The following is a 12429-nucleotide window of genomic DNA, read 5'->3' on the forward strand; positions in this document are numbered from 1 at the left end:
CCACGCGGACACAGGAAAAACACACCTCACAGACAGTCACGCGGAGGAAACCCACGCAGACACAGAGAGAACACACCACACTCCTCACAGACAGTCACCCGGAGGACAACACACCACACTCCACGTGATACCGCTCCACGTTAAAAGACGCAGATCTGAATGAACACAAACCGGGCGGGGTGTTATTTTGCTGTGAGAACCGTAGTTTTTCAGAAATTGTCTGTTGCCTTTAACATTGTTTTGCTCTGTACTTCTACCTTTAATTGAGCAGGCGTTTTGAGTCGACCTTTAAAAGTAGCCCTACTTTCACTGAACTTTTGTCCACTAAAGTTCCTGCAGTTTGCACGGTGCTAATGCTTATGTAGAAGCTTCTATTACTTAATGGCTAAATTATCCTTCTAGTTCTGATGCAAAACACAAAAAGGAGCAACCTTTAGACACCAAACACGGCTTGGCTGAACAATTAGATTTGGCCGAAGAGAAATGTGTTTGCGCCAAACTGCTTTAAGCAACTTACTGTCCTCTGTACTACTCCTCCACACACACACACACAGAAAGAGAGAGAGAGAGCGAGAGAGAGAGGGGTGTGGATCCTCACTCTGGCTGGCTAGTGGCAGCAGGTGCGCCTCTAACTTGTGCTTATGGCATCAATTTAAATGGCAGATAATTACTTTTGTGACAATGTGCCAATTAGATTAGGCTCAGGCAAACAACATAACGGCAATTTGCTATGCTCTGGTGGGCAATAACACACCCATCATAATTAAGAACTATGGCCAAAATAGCACGCTGCTTCATACAGCAAAAACAATTATGATTCGCTAAAAAAGTAAAGGCAGATATCTTGTACTGCAGGAAAAAAAATGCAGTGGGCTCTCTCTCTCTCGGGACCTTTTTTGAATGACACGGAATAATTAATTAACTTATTAATCCCTCTCTTTGTCTTAAATAGATGTTGTCAAGGACCTGTCACCCCAATTTCTGCAAAAGCTGGAGAAGGGAAGGCAGCAAACAGCGGCGCCCACGCAGGGCGAGAGAGAGTGCCATGTGTCAATGTCTCTTTAGCTCTTTGTCAGACCCAATAAAAGTCTGAATATTCATAACCGTCCTCTGCTCCCGGTGGCCGCGAGATGCCGTAACTGGACAACCGCAGAGAATCAGAGGAATTTATGAACTTGGTTTTACTGCAGGTATCTGGAGTCTGGAGATTTCATTAATCATTTATGGGATTTCATAATTCGGATACATTTCCTTGGCTCTTTTTCAATGTGTTCTCAAGTCGGAACTTAGATCCACTGTCCAAGTTTCATTCCAATATTCAAGAACACAGTCGTTATAGTTGAATTTCCTGGATGTTGTTGCTGTTGTTGATGAGTCCTGTCGTTCATTCATTCATTGTCTGTAACCCTTATCCATTTCAGAGTCGCGGTGGGTCCAGAGACTACCTGGAATCATTGGGCGCAAGGCAGGAACACACCCTGGAGGGGGCGCCAGTCCTTCACAGGGCAACACACACTCACACCTACGGACACTTTTGAGTCGCCAATCCACCTACCAATGTGTGTTTTTGGACTGTGGGAGGAAACCGGAGCACCCGGAGGAAACCCACACAGACACAGGGAGAACACACCACACTCCTCACAGACAGTCACCCGGAGGAATCCCACGCTGACACAGGGAGAACACACCACACTCCTCACAGACAGTCACCCGGAGGAATCCCACGCTGACACAGGGAGAACACACCACACTCCTCACAGACAGTCACCCGGAGGAATCCCACGCTGACACAGGGAGAACACACCACACTCCTCACAGACAGTCACGCGGAGGAAACTCACGCAGACACAGAGAGAACACACCACACTCCTCACAGTCACCCGGAGGAAACCCACACAGACACAGGGAGAACACACCACACTCCTCCAGAGGAAACCCACACAGCTCCAGTGTCTGTTGTCTGTGAGGAGTGTGGTGTGTTCTCCCTGTATCTGCGTGGGTGAATGTGTGAGTGTGTGTCGCCCTGTGAAGGACTGGCACCCCCTCCAGGGTGTGTTCCTGCCTTGCGCCCAGTGATTCCGGTTAGTCTCCGGACCCACAACGACACTGAACAGGACAAGCGCTTACAGACAATGACTGTCTTTGGACAGTGATAACAGTCTCCAACTACTTCATGTTCAGTAGAGTGGGCCGCTTGAAAGTTTGGGCACAAAACATGTCACGGTTGCGATAGTCATGGTCGGCTTAGCGCGAAATACACATCTGAGTCTCCGAACGTATGCGGGCAGAGCATCTGAGGCTGAGATTAATAGCCACCAACACCATTATCATAAAAAGCCCAATGCTCATGTTTGTAGCTGGACTGCCTTGTACTTGAGTTAAGCAACATGGTGTTTGTCCATAATAATTATTATAACTATTATTAATAATGCATAAACTTCTCTGGAAACCGGTTCCATTTGTTGTGCTGTGACACTGCAGGCAGTACAGTTTTGACAACAGGGAATGGCTGGCTGAGGAGAAAACGCCATTTACTCTGTGATTATTCTCGGTGAATGGCAGCTCGCTTCTATGTCAATCATGTGTGTGTGTGCTAAGTGAACATAATAGTGTGAATCAGAGGGGAAGGTAATGGAGAGTCTGAATGCAGCTGATGAAAGCTGATGTTATGGAGTCGCTGCAATCTCCAGTGCTGTGATAAGCTCCAGGTATAAGTGCTATAAAGGGAACAAATGACCCCTATAATGCCCTGGACGCTGCCCTACTGCCAAGGCCACGTTGAGCACTCACAGGGCCTGCGGGAATAAAAAGAAGGGTCGTTTAAAAACGTCGTGCCCACCCAGGCCATCCGTTACAGCCTGACCTCCATGACCTTGAGGCCCGGAGGGTGGCCCGAGGTTTGGTTTTAGACCGTGTCTCCTCTAAACGTCCAGGTAGGACCGGAGCAGGCCGGCCATATGTTTCTAATATTCAGCTTTCGTTTACAGCCCACTTACGGCTGCCTACCAGGGGAGTCTTCGGCATAATTCATTGTTATTATTATCTAATTGGTTTGCAAAGTCTTAATCTTCCTCCAGGAATTAACAGGACGACTAAGGGGGTGGGGGGGGTAGGAGGGGGGCGGTGCAGGGAGAGGATTTGAATAACTAAAGCTCGAGGAAGGCCGAGCGAGCGCTCTCTCTCTCTCTCCTGAGGTTTGAACTGAAATCTGGCAGCACCCTTGCCACCTCTCCTGGGGTGTGGAGCGCCCAACTGAACTAGACGCTCAGTCATGGCAGCCAAGTCAGTTGTTTATCCGAAACAGAAGCACAGTCGGAGACTGGGTGCAGCTTCAAGCTCGAATGGATGCCAACGTCGAAAGATTAGCAGCGAGGTCTTTGCAGAGCCTTTTAGCCGTGAACACCGCTCTTTCCGGGAAAGGCTTTCTCGGGCCGCTCACCTGTGAGAAAGAGAGAGAGAGCGCTGGAATCTGCCCAAGCTCGTGCCGGCCTATGCACCAGGGAAACTTTTTTTTCCCCCCCCACCCCTGCTTCCTGTCAATAGCGCTTGGAGCGTGGCTACATGAATAATATATCTTCTGGCATTTGCCGTCGGGGGCCTTAAGAGGGATTGAAGGCAGCGCAATGCCAGTCATCCGCCGCACAGCGTGACAATTGTTCTCTCTCAGTTGTCATGGGGATCCTTATTTATTTATTCCTTCCCGGGTTTTTATCGGGATGGGGTTTAGAAGGGGGGGGGGGGGATACAGAGGGAGGGAGAGAGAGAGAGAGAGAGAGAAGAGAGGAAGCAGGCCTTTGGAAAGAAGAAGAAAATAAAAGAAACTCAAGCGGATCTTAAAACGTATTCATTTCCACTGTAACTCTCCGAGTCCCCGTAATGCTCCTTTGGATTTGGAGCTTTCATGCCTGTTTTTTCCCCTAATTCCCCTCTACACCTGCCCTCTCTGGGATGAGCTGCCGCTCTCCTGCTGCTATTCCTGGCTCTCTGGCTGTCTTTCTGGCTACAGTATCACTCTTGCTTAAGCATGCATGCAGCCACAAGCACTCTCCCTCTCTCTCTCTCTCTACAAACAAGGTACACTAGGACAATACAGGATATGCCTGATATAGGTACGTCTCTAAATGGGCCCAGGTTGTACCGGCTATTATTCTTCCTTTAAGGAGAATAAATAAAGCAGTTATACAGCGCTTTTTAACCAAAGTGGCCAGCACCTTTTTAAAAAGGAGTATGGTTCCACATCCGTCCGAGGAGCTCATGAACAGTGATAACAGATAAACGTGAAAATGCTTCGAGTCACGCAGACCACAGCTCCAGAAGTCACCAAGACGACGCTTTTCCTGTTTTTATTTTCTTCTTTAATATCAGAATGCGGGTAATATGGCGCTGTGCCAAAACCCCTTTCGCCTCTGAGTTCTTTCTGGAGCTTCTTTATCTCGACATGACCCGGTTATTGCTGAAAAAGCCACCGTTCTTTGGAAATGCGGCGAGAACTGGAACAGAACTGATTCCACATTCGTCGAAAAAGTCCAGCTCAACTCACCAAAAGCCTCTGCCCGCCCCAAACAAGTGCGGTTTTCTACGTCCAAGAACGAGTACATTTGATCTTTCCCAAAGCCATGGCATAATCTGGAGAAGCACATGTCAGAATGTGTCCTAAACACCATCCAAAACCTCTGTGTGAACTTAATGGAGAGCAGGATCATAGAGGTTTTCTAAAAAGACAAAATTAGGCTATAATTTTAACTCAACAGCCGATGCTACTTTAAAAAAAAAAACTATGCTTATAATATGCTTTATATTTGTATTAAAATGTAACAAACACAAAAAGGGAGCAGTGACGTCTGTGATTAGTGATGATCTGAGGTTTACTATTAAAGAGTCGCGTGTGTTAAATATTTGGAAAACAAAGTCAGTATCGCCATTTCTATGTGTAATTGATTATTAATAACATTTACAGTGTTTACAGCCAAATTAATAACCATTAATAGAGATTTGAAAATATTCATGAACATTTATAAGGGTAGCCTTATTATAAATTGATATCCACACTGTAAAAAAAACATTGCTGTAAATTTACAGCAAGTCTGCTGCCAGTATTTTACTGTAAATCACAGTATTTACAGTAAATTATTGTATTATTCAATTACAGTAATATGCTGTAAATTTGAAATACCGTAGTGTTCCTGTCAAAATACGGTAAATGCCTGGGAACTCTGCTGCCAGTATTTTACTGTAAATCACAGTATTTACAGTAAATTATTGTATTATTCAATTACAGTAATATGCTGTACATTTGAAATACAGTAGTGTTCCTGTAAAAATACAGTAAATGCCTGGGAACTAGTATTTTACTAGTATTGCACTAGTCGTAAGCACTACAAATCCATCACTAAAACATCTGGCAGAAGAAGAAAAGTGTGATTGTGATTTATTTTTGACCATCTACGTCTTTAACACACAGTTGAAACATCTCAATCTGGAAGTAGCTTCTCTCCCACACCGTCTAAACGGCCAAGCACTACAGGCATTCGCTTTGAGGAAGATGTTACTATCCCTCTGCAGTGCAGGTCTGCCCTTCACTCTCCCGCAGCCGACAGCACTTTGGCGGACAGACAGGTGCCCGCTCTGGTCCGTGGGCCGCTGCTGTGGTCGAAGTGAACGCTAAGAGCCTCCCCCAGTGGCTGAAAACGACCACTGCCCTCTCTCTCCCTCTCTCTCTCTCTCCCGCTCTCACACCCACATGGCTCAAGGCTATTATTCAACACTGACATTTCCCAGCTAATCAATATCTCATCATTGGCAGTCAACACAGCCCGATCCAACTCCCTGGAAATAGCTTGAGCTCTAAGTGCACAGATGTCATTGTGTGTGTGAGAGAGTGTGTGTGAGAGAGAGAGAGAGAGAGAGTGAGTGTAGACGTCAGCACCCATCACCCACACCCCCTCCCCCACGCCACCCATTACAGAAAGCGCATTTACATATCAAATTGTTTATTAATTCATTCCATTATCAAATCCACCATAGCTATCAGAGGCATTTACATCTTGATAAGATCTTCTCAGGCATGAGAAAGGATCAGGGGAGGATTTGGAGACGTTTCTCCTTTCTGAGAATGCAAATCGCCCAGGCAAAACATTAAGCAGCCGCAAAACAAAAACAAAACGCCGGGCCTCAAATCACAAAATAGTCAAATGTCAGTCACAGTTCATAAGCTAATCAGCCGAGGGAGCCGAGGAAGGGAGGGAGACGGAGAGAGAGATATAGAGAGAGCTCTTCTACTCGCACGGCCGCCTCGCGAAGACAAAGCCATTGAGGAAGCGACTGATGGAAAGATATGAAATGATATGGGGGTTTATGGTAAATATGAGGAGCATATAAGGCAGCAGATAAAACAAGTCACTCAAAGCCATTTCCCCTCCATTTCACACTCGCTCAGATATACAGTTACATCTCCGAGCTGTCTGTCAACGTGACTGGCAGCTGCTCCCTTATCGACCATAATACCAAACAAAACAATTTTACAGTCCAGCCTCCCCTGTCAAAATACACCCGACTCTCAGTGGTAATTACGCACAATATGCCTCCATCTTACTGTCACTGTTTTTCTAAAACGAGCTCCACCCAGAAACACAACAAACTCGCTCTGACAGCTTGAGAAGAATTAGCTTGATAGTCGTTCGCTGGTGTATGTAAATATTTCTGCGCTACATTACGGAGCACTGCTAAGGGAGTAAATAATTCATCAAGCGACGACAGTTCACGAAGGATAGTTCTTCACCAGTTTATTAGAAAACTTTCCCCGCGTAGCTGGCGCCGCCGCACTCCGGCTCGTCGGCCGGGGCGCCGTTTCTATTGGCCGACCTCCAGCCCTCGGTCACGTGGTCAGGTTCCAGACGATGGAGTGGCGGCATGACCTTACAAGAACCCAGAGCATGAAGTCATCTCTAATGGCTGCTTTCTTATTAGAACTATAATCAGCAGCAATCGAAAGGAAATTCGCAAATCCGGATTATACTGTTTCCACTTCAGTTACATTATATTAAAAGGGCTATATAGGGTTAATAATGAAGCGAAGCATAGAGGCTGGCGAGTGGTTAAGTTCATCATCAGATTATCAGGATTCAAGGGTTTTTATTTTGTTTTATTTGCTCAAATTGCTATTTTTTTCTAAAGCACATGGGACATAGTACAGTGGAACCTCTACTTACGAACTTGATCCGTTCCGTGACCCGGTTCGTAAGTAGAAAAGTTCGTTTCTCGAGTCAATTTTCCCCATTTAAAATAATAGAAAAGCAATTAATGTGTTCCAGCCCCCTAAATTGCTAAAGCTACAATTTGCTAATCTTAAAAGCTCACTCAAGTCTGGGCGCTGGGAGACTCGCCTATCGGGGTCAGTGGCCATTTCCAGCCAGCGGCTCGGGTTCTAGAGTCATGGTTCGTTGGTGGAGGCAAAATATATTCAAATGTCCGGTTCGTATCTTGGAAAGTTCGTTAGTAGAGGCGTTCGTTAGTAGAGGTTCCACTGTATTTTTTTGGCAATTTAATTCAATTCTATTTGACGAACTCTGAAAGTCCGGCGGTGTTTTGGAATCGTTTCCTAGAGAACTGATACGTGTTTGGGTCAAGCGCGATAATCAGGGCAACGTGGAGTGGTTGTCTGCCCTCATTTTGACAAAGCGTCCAACGAGGTAAAGACAACGATATCAGAGCAATAAATGAGCGTCCTCTAATCTGGGCTCAGCATTTTACAACAAGAAGTCAGAAGGGAACTGGCTGCTCCAACCTCGGAGCGTTGAACAATATCACGGCTGAGGTTAAAGCAGCACAATGTGATACGCTTAAGTGTAGCAGGCAATTAACAGATCAAAAGCCACAGATGGAACAATGCGAAAACAAGGGCTTGTTGTGGGGCAAAGTGGTCCTCGCGTATTGGCCAGTGTTTTCCGATATAACAGTTTCCTTTGTTCATAGTCCCTTGGCTACGTAAGCTCTAAGAGTTCATCACAAAAGCATCAATAGAGCGAGTAAATCTGAGGCAGGGAGGGGGAGTAGAGGACAGAACAACGATAATGCTTTGATGGGTCCAACAGATAGAGCTATTTTGGAGGTCACACATTGATCCGTAGACAGCCCTGCTTAACGTAACGTGATGCATTGAAGGTCCGAGACTTTGAGAGCATAACTCATGTGATCGGACCAGTAACGTGCCTACGGCTCAGCTGCTCTGGAGAAGCAGCTCTTAGAGACGTTCAGCAGACAGATTTCGATATGAATGGACCAACATGGCCATTTACAGCAGCAGGCCTGTCCCAGGGCGGTGAATGATGCCGCCTGTTCTACTCGCTCCAGTGTTGGTGGATGGAGCGTCTGGCAGGCCTCTGGCAGGACCCAGACCGATGCCTCTTTAATGGGGCCGGGCTGTCGATGAGGACGCACTGTGTCCATTGATCTTGGTCAGGACGGAGGCAGGACGGAAGGGAGGAAGCTAATCGCATCTGCGCCGGCCCGCCAGCGTCACCTTAATGGACGCACTCAGCACTCCCAGCTTCCTGCTTGATATTAATTGGCGTAGCCCACCCTCCTTGCCAGCTTGGCACTGCCTTTTCAGCTGGCAAGCCAGACGCCGTAAAAACTTTTTTTTCCCCTTTTCTCTTCCCCTCCCCCTCCTCCTCCTTTTATTACCCTCCGTCCACATGAGTGGCAGAGAGGATGACATTTTGATCAATTAAATTCCAGTCCATGCTCAATTGGAATCATTTACACTCCAAGATCCGTGCCAAGAGCTGAACGAGGGAGGGGGGAAAACTTAATTACCTGCCTGGGAAGACGTTTTCAAAAAGAAATATTGAAAGCGATTGGTCGCGTGCCAAGAGGAAATACAGCGGAGCCCTGCACGCAGCCGCCAAAGCATACTCAACAGCTCGCATACTGACAACAGCGCACGCTTTCAGCACTTCGCCTGCCTTCCCACCCGGACTGAGCCGCAGCAGGCTGGGCAAAACGCCTGGTCCCACACGGATTTGATTGAGTGCCATTTTGCGTTTTTATTGACCTCGGTTCAAAGTCTTTAACACCTTAAACTGGAGGGTTATTCCTTGTTTGAAGACTTATTAATCTTCAATTCTGCCTTATTATTTTGCAATTATAAATTGTCATCTCACAAGTGTGGCAAGTAATTTGCAAGTTATTTGATGAAGGTTAAGAAAACCGATACCATGCTCTGGGAAGGACTGGCACCCTGCCGAGTGCGTGTTCCTGCCTTGTGCCCAGTGATTCCAGGTTGGCTCCAAACCCACTTCAAGATGAAGTGGCTACAGAAAATTAATGAACGGTACCAAGTTAAACTGTCCGTCCATTAGCGCTGACAGGCGAGCTGTGAGAATATAATGCAGGCACGATGCAGGATAGTTACCGGAAACATTCTGATGTTACTAATGAAAAACAGGCATGTCTTAGTGTGGTTATCACAATGTTCTCTGTACGACATTCCCCTTTGGACACTTCTGGTGGTTTTCCACTACATGGTACCTGCACATCTCGGCCCTACTCGGCTATTTTGCTTTTCCGTTGGGTAAACTCGGTAACTGGAACCGGGTACTTTGTTTGCTTGGAACCACTAGCAAGCAGGTGCTAGAGAAACGCAGACAACCTGTAAAATCAAGCCTTATATTACATCTCAAAGCTACAGTGCACTCTCAGAAAAACTGTTACTGTGGTGGTACCTTTAAGAAACAACTGTACCTTATTCTAACTGTAGATTTCAAACATGCCGTTTCATCTCCAGGACATGTTTTGGCTTTTTTCTGAGAATCTAGGGTTCGTTGGTTTAAATCTGTGTGAACGGATTGTGAGCTGCGTTCAGTCCCAATCAACAACACGTGAATACCCACTTAATGTTGTCTCCACCATTAACGTGGCTTTAAAATCCCACTCTCCTTGTGAGGCGCTGTGGTTTGCGATGCACCCGCTACACGTTTTGGGGTGGAGCCGTGTACCAAACCGCAAGTAGGGTCGAGTAAAGTAGGTACACCATGCAGTGGAAAAGCACCAGACCACATCAAATTAGTTTTACCGTCATCTTTTTTTTGGGCTATAGACACCGCTATAAACCTATGAAACTAGTCCATTCCACTCCACAGTGAAATTGCAGTGCATCCGGACGTTGCTGCAGAACGTGATCCATCCGGAATCGAGGCTAAGCTCTCATTGACCATTGTTCCTCCAGCCACGGCACCCTGGCACTCGAGGGGCTTATGGGATGTAAAGTCTCCACTTTTTTCCATCTGAAATCCATTCCTCTCATCGCCATGTTTATGACCCATCTCCTCGGCAAAGCCAACGCTCTTATCGCCCGGATTGCCTTCCCGTTGATTGTGTGTGAACAATCACAGCCTTCTATTATTATGGAGGTATTTCTCCAGGTGCGGCTGGCTGAAACCGAGCAGCCAGACGAGTGCTTTCTCTCCTCAATACGGCAAGAGGTAAGGTTAATAATAAGAAGCAGAAGCAAGGTCACTGCTTTCAAATGACAACAAGCCTGATCTCCAATATCTCTTTTGTTAGCCGAAAGCAGAGAGAGGGGCGAAAAGGCAGCCTGGAAAAAGCTGTGGCTTTCCCTGAGGGCAAGCGCCACAAAAGCTCCTTTCGTTTAACCCCTTGGCTTTGTAAGCTTTCTCTCAACGGCCTCTTTTCAGACCAAGCCTGGGATGGTGACCCTGGAAATAAATAAGATCAATCTCCTCACTTGAGGTGGACCATTCCAGGAATGAGAACTTTGTCCTTGACTAGAACAGATAAAAGACTTGCCTAATATTGCTAATAAAAGCAATGTTTTTGGGTTTTTTTTTTGTCAGCGGCGGCTGATGAATCCACAGAACCCAGGCTATTTATTGATGGCTGTCTTTCTGACACATTTTTTCTTGTTTTGTTGAAAAATGCTGCAAATTCTCTATAACAGAAATCTCTCAATCCATCCGGGGGGAGGTGGGGGAGAACAACAACATGCAATTATGTACGGCAACACTTTCCACCTCCACTCATTTGAGAGGGAAAAAAACTGCATTATGCATAGCAACCACTCTCTGCCACCATGCCCTCTGGTAAACATTGGCAATATACATTCAGCGTTGACACAGTGCTGAAATTATTTAGGGTCCTGTACTATTTTTCCCACTTCACTGTCCAGGCAAATGAAATAATGCCGTAGGGGGCAGCGTGTGAATTGTTGTTTTTAACAGCTCTTATCAGTCTCCGCCATTCACCGTAGCAGCCCATCTATTCCCATCCATTACTGAAACAAAGCTCTCTTACACACACACACACAAGATTTCCTCAGCTATAGTTCACACGTTGAGAGATCAGCTGGCTGACAAACATGCCCTCGCTGTGCTCCCTACAATGCCGTGCACTGTGCTGCCATGTCGTGGACAGGAGAGACGCACTGAAACAGATCCACTGGCCCATCCATCCTGGCCGCCCATATGTCACAGGTAATCTTGTTCCCTGTTTGTCATATTGGCCAGCACAATGAGAGGCATCATCACTCTTGCCCGGGCCAGACAAAAGCGGACAGCCAAGGTCGACAGAGAGGCCAGGGAGGGGATGGGAGATACTGTCAGTGCTTGTCTGGAGTGAGGGATCTGAGAAGAAAAAAAAGGGGCGGACAACTCGGATTCTATCTACTCAGTACACTGCAGGCTAAAGAGCAGGGTACGATCGTCTGTCACAGTCAACAAAAAGGACCCGACGTTCACCGTAGTCTATTGGCTCCAAAGTTGGGCCGGAGGTTTATCATCAGAGTTTATTGGCTTCAAAAGATTTGCTTTGGAGAATCTCCAGAAGTCAACAGTAATTTAGCATCCACGGCTGCGGAAGAGCGAGTCCGTTTCTCAACCGCTCGTAAAGTCCACAGCCTTAACATTCATCTCGGTTGCAACTTTAGACACTTTGCATTTCTTTGGATTCGGAAAACAGAGCCTCTGATGCCATCTGCAGATTGTAACGTATAAGAAACCCAGAGCCGCCGGCCCACCGCAGCGCTCGTTTTAACGTAAAGACTGGAGGAAACATTTCTGTAAGTGGCTTTTTTGAACACAAATCCAAAAAGTCCTTGAGGAATATACGAAGCACCCGCTAAGGCTTGAAGGGGAGTCTTTGCTCAGCCGTGCAAACTCTGTACCTACAGCTCCATCTACTGGACAGGGAACCCGTTCAGACCATTCACCAAAATCAGCTTCATTCATTCGATAGAAAAGGGCAACAAAGGCTCAGCAGCAATGTGCCCTCTCATCTGAGACTTTCTTAAAAGCTTCGTTCTACCACAGTCTGAGCTGATAATGTATTTGCCCAGATCCTCGCTCAAAAGGTAAAGACTTTGATTTTTTGATTCCCGTATCTCACCCTTCATACGATCTACAATGATTTGCTCTG

This window comes from Hoplias malabaricus, chromosome 18 (genome assembly GCF_029633855.1).
Source record: "Hoplias malabaricus isolate fHopMal1 chromosome 18, fHopMal1.hap1, whole genome shotgun sequence".
In the NCBI taxonomy this organism is placed as follows: domain Eukaryota; kingdom Metazoa; phylum Chordata; class Actinopteri; order Characiformes; family Erythrinidae; genus Hoplias; species Hoplias malabaricus.